The sequence below is a fragment of the Papaver somniferum genome, chromosome 7 (genome assembly GCF_003573695.1).
Source record: "Papaver somniferum cultivar HN1 chromosome 7, ASM357369v1, whole genome shotgun sequence".
Taxonomy (NCBI): Eukaryota; Viridiplantae; Streptophyta; class Magnoliopsida; order Ranunculales; family Papaveraceae; genus Papaver; species Papaver somniferum.
Genome location: NC_039364.1, coordinates 121,537,158 through 121,545,457, shown reverse-complemented (window position 1 = coordinate 121,545,457; position 8,300 = coordinate 121,537,158). Strand labels below are relative to the sequence as shown.

General features: G+C 38.0%; 1 pseudogene; it reads right to left on the bottom strand.

Annotated features, from left to right (window-relative positions):
- Positions 1-3,869: 3,869 nt before the first annotated feature.
- Positions 3,870-8,072, bottom strand: LOC113295139 (annotated as a pseudogene).
- Positions 8,073-8,300: the final 228 nt, after the last annotated feature.

Here is an 8,300-nt window from a genome sequence, read left to right as displayed (position 1 = left end):
AGTTTGGGAGTCCTTGTTACAAATTCAAAATGGCCTCAAACTCGTATCAGAATACCAAGAGATCGTGAGTCAGTGGCTGAACTTCTATGGAACGACTATTTCTCTCCGTACCCAAACCAACCACCCAATGTTTTTCGCAGAAGATTTAGAATGCGTCAACAATTGTTTAACCGGATAGTGGAAGGTGTTACCAATGCAAACAGATATTTTGTTCAAAAGCCCGATGCTTGTGGAGTTTTAGGATTAAACCCTCATCAAAAAGTAACAACAGCAGTACGAATGTTAGCTTACGGATGTGCGGCAGATGCAATAGACGAGTACTTACGCATAGAAGAAACAACTGTGTTGGAAGCTACTCGTAGGTTCTGTAAGACGATTGTGAATTTGTATGGGAAAGAAAATTTGCGTGAACCAACGGCTGGTGATATTGAACTGTTGCTCAAGCAAAACAAAGACCGGGGATTTCCTGGGATGCTGGGTAGTCTAGATTGCATGCATTGGAAATGGGATAAATGTTCGTCGGCAGAATCTGGGGCTTACACCGCGTATAAAGGGAGCGAAAGTATCGTGTTGGAGGCAGTGGTGTCGTATGACCTATGGTTTTGGCATGCTTTTTTTGGTATGCCCGGTTCTAACAACGATATTAATGTTATGAACCGTTCATATGTTTTTCGAAGTCTTGTAACAGGAAAAGCACCGCCGGTGAGCTATGAGGTGAACGAACATTCATATGATATGCCGTATTATCTAGGTGATGGAATATACCCAGAGATTCCTACTATTATTACGTCCATTAAACATCCGGTGGGTAGGAAAAAGGAAATATTTTCATCGATGCAAGAGGGTGCAAGAAAAGATGTTGAACGGGGATTTGGTGTACTTCAACAACAATTTGGAATCATCAAACAACCTGCAAGAATGTGGAATCCAGATGTGCTTGCCTATATCATGAAAACTTGTATTATCTTACATAATATGATAGTCGAGGATGAGCGTCTACCCGGTGACTGGCCACATGTTTATGAACAACGTAGCAACGCAGCACCGGTTAATATATTAAGAGGCAATAGTGACGAGTTTTCCCAAATTAGAGCTCAGCAACGCCGATGTGCAATGCGTAACAAAGATGCACATATTCGCTTGCGTGATGACTTGATCGAATATATATGGGCAGAATATGGGAATTAAAAATTGTCGTTTGTCATTTCCTTTCTATTATCTCTTTGTATGTAAACATCCTCAAGTTTTAATTAAGGTCGTATGTTTCAAAAAAGTAGAAATTTAATTCAAATCAACGGAAGTAAATTTAAAATCCAAAAATTACATAATAATAATGCTAATTGTTCAGATACTAAGAAATTTAAAACATAATAATACTAATAATACTACTAATCACTAAATAGGAGAAATAATTAAGGTTTGAACTATTCCGCCTTTGTGTTAAGATTGGTTTCTTTTATTCCGAACTATGTCCGCCCTGTGAAGTCGGAAGTACTCTTGTTGTACAGGTTCCATTTTTTCAAGATCCATCATAATGATGCGAAATTCTTCGTCTTCAGCTTGCTTGGCTATTTTTGCAGCATGTTCAGCTTGTTTTGCTGCAAACTCTGCTGCTCTTTGTTCCATCTTGAATCTTGATTGTGCTTGGTAATGAGTATTGAAATTTTGTTGTTCTTTAATAATTATTCCCATCAATTCCTCTTGGTGACTGGATTTCTCTCTCCCTGTTTTCTTCAATCTTTTTGCTGCTTTTTTCCCCATCTTACGAAGATATGTGTTCTCTATGTCTCCCCCATCTGTATCGTTACCGGTCTCTCCTTGAGTTGTTGTTTGCGGTCCTTCATCATCTTCCTCGTTATTCTCATAAGTGTCCAAATCATGCGTCGTATCGAATACAAAAGTCGATCGTCGATTATATTTTATATTTTCTAACACAACTTGGTAGCACTCTTCGTGCTTAAATTTTTTCCCATCGTTGCATTCCTTGAACCTCTTGTTAACTTCTTCAAGCTGTTAATGTTTTTAAAAACACTTAAGTACATGGGCGCTTATTAAATATTAGAAAACAATGGTCTGCAAAATCAAGAATGCTTACCTTCTTTTCAGGACCCCATCCAGTATGATATTCACCTTCAACTTCTGCCTCTTTTGCCGAAAATAACGCCACATCTTTACTTATTCCCTGATATCGTTTTTGCCAAGAACTCCAAGACCGCTCTGGATTATTAGGTAAATGAAGTTCAATATCATCCTTGATACGAGTCCACAACGTCGCCTCTGATTGATCAGCTCCAACACTAGAATCTTGAGATATAGATAAATGAATTTTACACATTGTTACATCTTCGATTGTCGTAAAATTTGGACCTCGTGCTACTCTTGGTGCCATTGTAAGCGAATCCGTGAAAATTTTCCAACTGATTTGAAAGCAGAAACAATATTTCTTCTTATTGGTGTGGATAGTTTGAAGTATTGGTCGTGGGAAAATGTCACAGGATCTCATGTGTATATATAGGTGTTTCTTCCGAAAAAACCGAAATGTCTTCCAAACTTTCCAACGTTCCAAATTATCCAACGTTCCATTTTCTTCAACGTTCCATTTTCTTCAACGGTCGAATTACCAACGGTATAAAAAAATTTCAAAATCAATTTTGTCTAAGTATTTTTTTTTTTTAAACTCAAGCTTGGGGCGTTAACTATATAAACGCCTGCCGTGGGGTGTTAACTATATCAACGCCGGGATGGGGCGTTAATTATATCACCGCCTGGCATGGGGCGTTAATTATATCACCGCCTGTCTGGGGCGTTAACTATATAAACGCCTGGCGTGAGGCGTTAACTATATCAACGCCTGAATGGGGCGTACACTTTATCAACGCCTGGCATGGGGCGTACAATTTATCAACGCCTGGCGTGGGGCGTTAAGAATATCAACGCCGGGCTGGGGCGTTTGTATAATCTTCTTCTGAATGGGGCGTTCATTTTATTAACGCCTGACGTGGGGCGTAAACTTTATCAACGTCCCAACGGGCGAACATTTTATCAACGCCTGAACCGGGCGTAACTTATATACACGCTTCTTTATGGGGCGGTGACTTTACTTACGTTTCACAACAGGCGTAGATTATATATACGCCCGATGCCAAACGGTGATTATACCTCCGCTCCACTATATATAGTTTTGGTCTTGGTCCCAGACCAAATATGGTCTGTAATTTGGTTTTGGTCCAGATTTTAGTCTTTACTCCGTCCCGTTGCATCTCGTCCCTGAATCATAATTATAGGTTTACTCGTCCATTGCAGTTGCTCTAAAAGATTTCGTTAATGTACACAAAATTGGATAGTGACCAAGTTCAGTTGTTCACTGTGACACTACCCAAAGGAAGTATATCTTCAGTAGCATTGTTGAAAAGTGAAAACAATAAGAAAGCCAAAACTGAAAAGAACTTTCAAGGATTAAGTGGAATTTTTGCTTTTTTGAAGCATGATGGGGATGTCATTTATCCGAACTCGGGGAGTGGCTCCAGCGAAGAACAATATAGAAATAAGGGACCATAGGTATAGGTTTCGAGCTATTTGGGTGTTGTCTAAGTTTTGCTCTGTTATGTGCACCCTCTCTTATCTGATATCTCTCTTTTTTTCTTGGTGTGTGCTTTCTAAGCACTTTGCAATAAAAATTTAGAGAGGAAAAAAAAAACCATCAAACGGAATGTTGGTGGTATTGATCACCTGTAATATCATTATTACTACCATAATATCAGAAAGGTTAGAACATATTCATAGTGTTAGGCTACCTCCAATACGGATACACCCACGTAACGACATTACAATACTTGTTAAAATTAAAACATGCTTCAAAAGAAAATACTTATTATAACTGATAGGATATAATGTTGATAATGGGAAAAAATAATTGTTTCGACTAAGAAATTAGATAAAGAATTAACATAGACAGAAAATAGACTAGGAAAAAAAAATGTATGGGAACAGAAACTAAGCAAGTTTCTATCCTACCTTAGAAATTTACATGACCATGGAATCAGATAAGTCTTTCGTGTCCAAATTAGTAGTAACAGTGAAAGATGGCTTCTATATCATAATATTTTGCTGAAGAGCTTTCCTTACAACTGGTTGCCAACGCTGTTTTGGTTGTGAGTTTTGTTTCCTGCATCAGTAGCCATTTTAGTACTTCAATAAGAACAACAAGGTCATTTAGCATTACCATCGCCATGTTAATTAGGTTTTCTCAACAGTTGACAAAACCAAAAAAAAAAAGCAGCTCTCAAGGGCTTCAGTAGAAAAATTGTACTGTCCCATGTTGTCGTTTAGGAAGGAACACAGTTTTTAGGTGTAAATTTGCTGAATGAATAATTTCTATAGATACATCAAGATATCTTGAAAGCATGGAATATGTGTGAATTCATGATTCTGTGCACAGGCAACAACTCACCTTGACCTTGAATCTCCTGTGATGGGTTTATTCCCCAGACTTAGTGAGGCTAACTTCCTTGACAGGTTATAATTGGTTTCGTTGGTATAATTCTGCTCAACAGCTCGACGGATTTCCCAGGTTTTTGGAACTTCCAGCGACCTGATTAAGAAAAGAAAAAAGAGGACCCAACAAAATTAATATTATCACAGCAATTATATCAGGGGTGAGCACAGAAGTTCAACGTTCATATATTCACAGCCATGTCTTAAAGTACAAGAAACTAGCAAAAGAGAGTGATCAGTTGCATACCCTTCTAGACATTTAAATTTACAGCGGTTCATAGTATCGATGGTGTAACTCCCGAAGATGTAATCGATATACCTGGCCAGTTTGGGTATATCTGTTGAAGGTAGAATATCCCAAAACTTAAGCACTTGAATGCATTTTGAATGTTCTTCTTGGACATCTACAGTCCAAAGTATGTTCAGCTTCCCATCGATATCATTCTGTTCCAACAGTTGCGAAGAAATACCGTCCACGATTTCAAGTTTTTTTTGCTTCTGAGAACGATAACGCCATCCTCTTGAAAGTTTCATTAACATTGCAATTATTTCCTTCCTGGTTTCAACATTTCCTATTCTCAGCCACGAGCTAACAAAATTTTCTCCATAGATGACCTATCAACTCAAAAAGGAAAAACATAAGCATTTTATTCTTTTTTTCTTAAAAAAAAAAAGAAAAGAAAAAGACAAGAGAAGAGAAGGAAAACAGCAATTATATGACAGATGACAGCCAAAGCTCAAAGTTAAGTACCTTCCATCTTGACCATTTAAACAGTAAAGAACTCATATTGACTAAATCAATTTGGTCAAGCTCAACCAAGGAATTTATGATTGCTATGCATAATCTTTCATCTTCTTCAGCATTGAAAAAACACCCTCGGTCAGTTGCATCAGTCACTAATTTTTTCCAAACTGAATTACTCTTCCATAAAGTGAGTGCATTCCCCACAATCCAAAGGCAGAACCTACAGTGAAATCCAAGATGACCTATTAGCAAGGAAAAATTCAAGATTCCAGAGTCCAGACAAAAAGAATTAAACATGACCTGTCGCCTAATGAAGTTCTTCGAATCAACGACACCCATACCTCGCCCTTGTTAGAGCAACATTTGTTCGTTGTCGATTGTCAAGGAAACCCACTAATCCTGCTGCATTGGACCTCACAGTAGAGACAATTATGACATCCTCTTCACCACCTTGAAATCCATCAACCGATCGAACGATAATCGAGAAGTCACTGTTTGCCCCGTATTTGTCTCCAAATTTCTCATTGAGTGCCGCGACTTGAGCCTTATATGGGGATATAATTCCAACCTTAACTGTCTGTGCTTTTTTAATTGATGCTACAGAATCAATTTAATTAGATTACAGACACACATGAGCGGCAATACCAATTACTTAAACTGAAGCAAGAAGAACCAATGGAAGAACATGAAAGATTAAAATTTACCTCTGAAAAGATTTTCAACTATCTCAGAAATTATTGCAACTTCCAACATATTTCTCTGGCTAAGGTTGTTATTGCATTCCTCTTCCCTATAAGAAACGTTTATAAACGAATAAGGGCCAAACATATTTCCTTCTAGCAGATGTCTTTTATAACTTATTTCTTTGACATTGGAAGCATCTGAAATCTGGTTATTGTAGAATTCGGAATTTGGAAATGAGCTTATGAGAGGATGCATTCTGTACTGGACACTTAAAAGGTGCCTCTTGCGACCCAGTGATACCAATCTCCCAAAGAGACTTCTTCCAAACTCAGCATCCTTAGAAATCTATAAATGATCAAACAAAATAAAATCAAACAACTAAATAATTAAAATTATTCAACCAACACAAATCAAAATTTATGAGATGAAAACTGAACCTTGCTTTGAACCATTGCTGGCAATTGGCGTTCATCACCTATTAAAATAGCATGTTGGATATCAGCGAGTTGCAGAGGAATTGATGTTTCACATTCTTTAAGTTGGGCAGCTTCGTCGATAACCAGTACTTTCAATTCTTTAATTCCATTTAACTTCGCTGAGCTAGAAGCAGTGCAGTAAGTAAAGCATTCTGCATACAAAACCTTTGGATTGTATGCTTATCTGAAAATTTTGGAACAGGGAACTCTTCAAGGGATCTCAGAATCTGAAGGAACACTTTTATATCCTTACGTAATGACAATGTAGAAGAGACCCTGGAAGTGCGGTCATCAGTTCTAGACTTTGAGAACACTTTTTTCAGCTCCCCGTCAGTAAGCATACCAGATAATAACATACTTTTAATACCTCGAAGCCAAATAAGGGTTCTATCCATATCTTTTACCACTTTTTCTGAAAGCTGAGACGTCGGCATATGGGTGCAGATACAATATATACAAAACTTCATTGCGCTACGAATTTCATAGAACGGTTTTCGAAAAAATTCACCAAATTGCAATTTCTCATTCTGACAAACATGTTCCTTCTCCAGGGTCCGTTTTTCTGTCAGCCCTTCACCTGTCTGGTTGCTTTCCTGTAGCCCAACTTCATCCTCCTGTCCCTGCTGGCATTTTTCTTTATCCTCCTTGTTCTTTTCCTCTGTTCTCAAGTAAACTAGGTAAATTTTATATGGGTCTTCAAACAATAATATCATTGCCTGCAACTGACTACACCACCCAGTACACGGGTAGAAGCATTTTGCCAAAAGATCACTTCGATAATCAAGAAAAACTTCATGAAGGTCCTCGTGAACACCAATTTTCATCCGATCCGCATTCCCAAGTAAAACTATATCTCCCAACCCACAACTACGATGCTTTAGTTTTTGTCTAACAATCTTCACAAGTCGTGAAGTTACTTCTACAACTGCAGTGTTAGTTGGGGCACATGTAAGAGTATTACACTTCATCTTTAGCAGTGCCCAAAGAAGTGTTGAAACCGTTTTTGTTTTACCTGTCCCAGGAGGACCCCATACAAGTTTGACAGGATTTTTGTGATCACATGTACTCAACAATACCGAGTCTAGCATTGCTTCATGCTGTGACACATTCAGATTGAAAGAAAGCATATCTTCATATAAATCTTTTCCAAGGACACATTTCGCATCCTGAGAACAGACGGGACAGTCACTCCCAACCTATCAAAACACAGATTGAACAGAACAGGTGATTCAGATTAAAATTTTACGGAATAAGAAGTTGATGCCTCACTTGTAGACCTACTAATACGAAACTAAATATTAGGATATGCGGTCAACTGCACTAGATACACTTGGACATTTATAAAAATTTATTAGCATCATAACTATAAGGGTTGTAATTACCAGGGGAGCAGCATCCAACACTTCCTCAACGATGCTCAAATTTCCACCATTAAGTGCTCTCCATATGCAACAATTTGTTGCGACATTGACTAGAAAAACCGCAAAAAGATGCTCAAACTTCTTTTGTGAACCTTCATCAAACTCGAGAGGTTTGGAGGCTAGAATCTTCACCATGTACGATTTTCCTTCATCCTCTACTTCTTGGACTAAAGCAGGAATATAAGATAAGCGGGTTAAGTCCTCAACGCGTGTAGATTTTACATCTGAGAATGCAATTACATCCCCACCCATAGGAATGTATACCTCCTTCTCGGGCTTAATTTTTTTTCTCAACAATCATCGTATAAATTAATTCATTGTACATGAAAAAGTCATTATGTTCGGTAAGATATTTTATTGCACATGTAGGCGACTGAGTTAGATTATTCAATTTTGAAAACAACTCAGCGCGTGTTTCCTCAAGTAGAGGATATCGAAATGAGTTGAAGTATTGCTCCGCTGAAGTGAACGTTTCTGGGA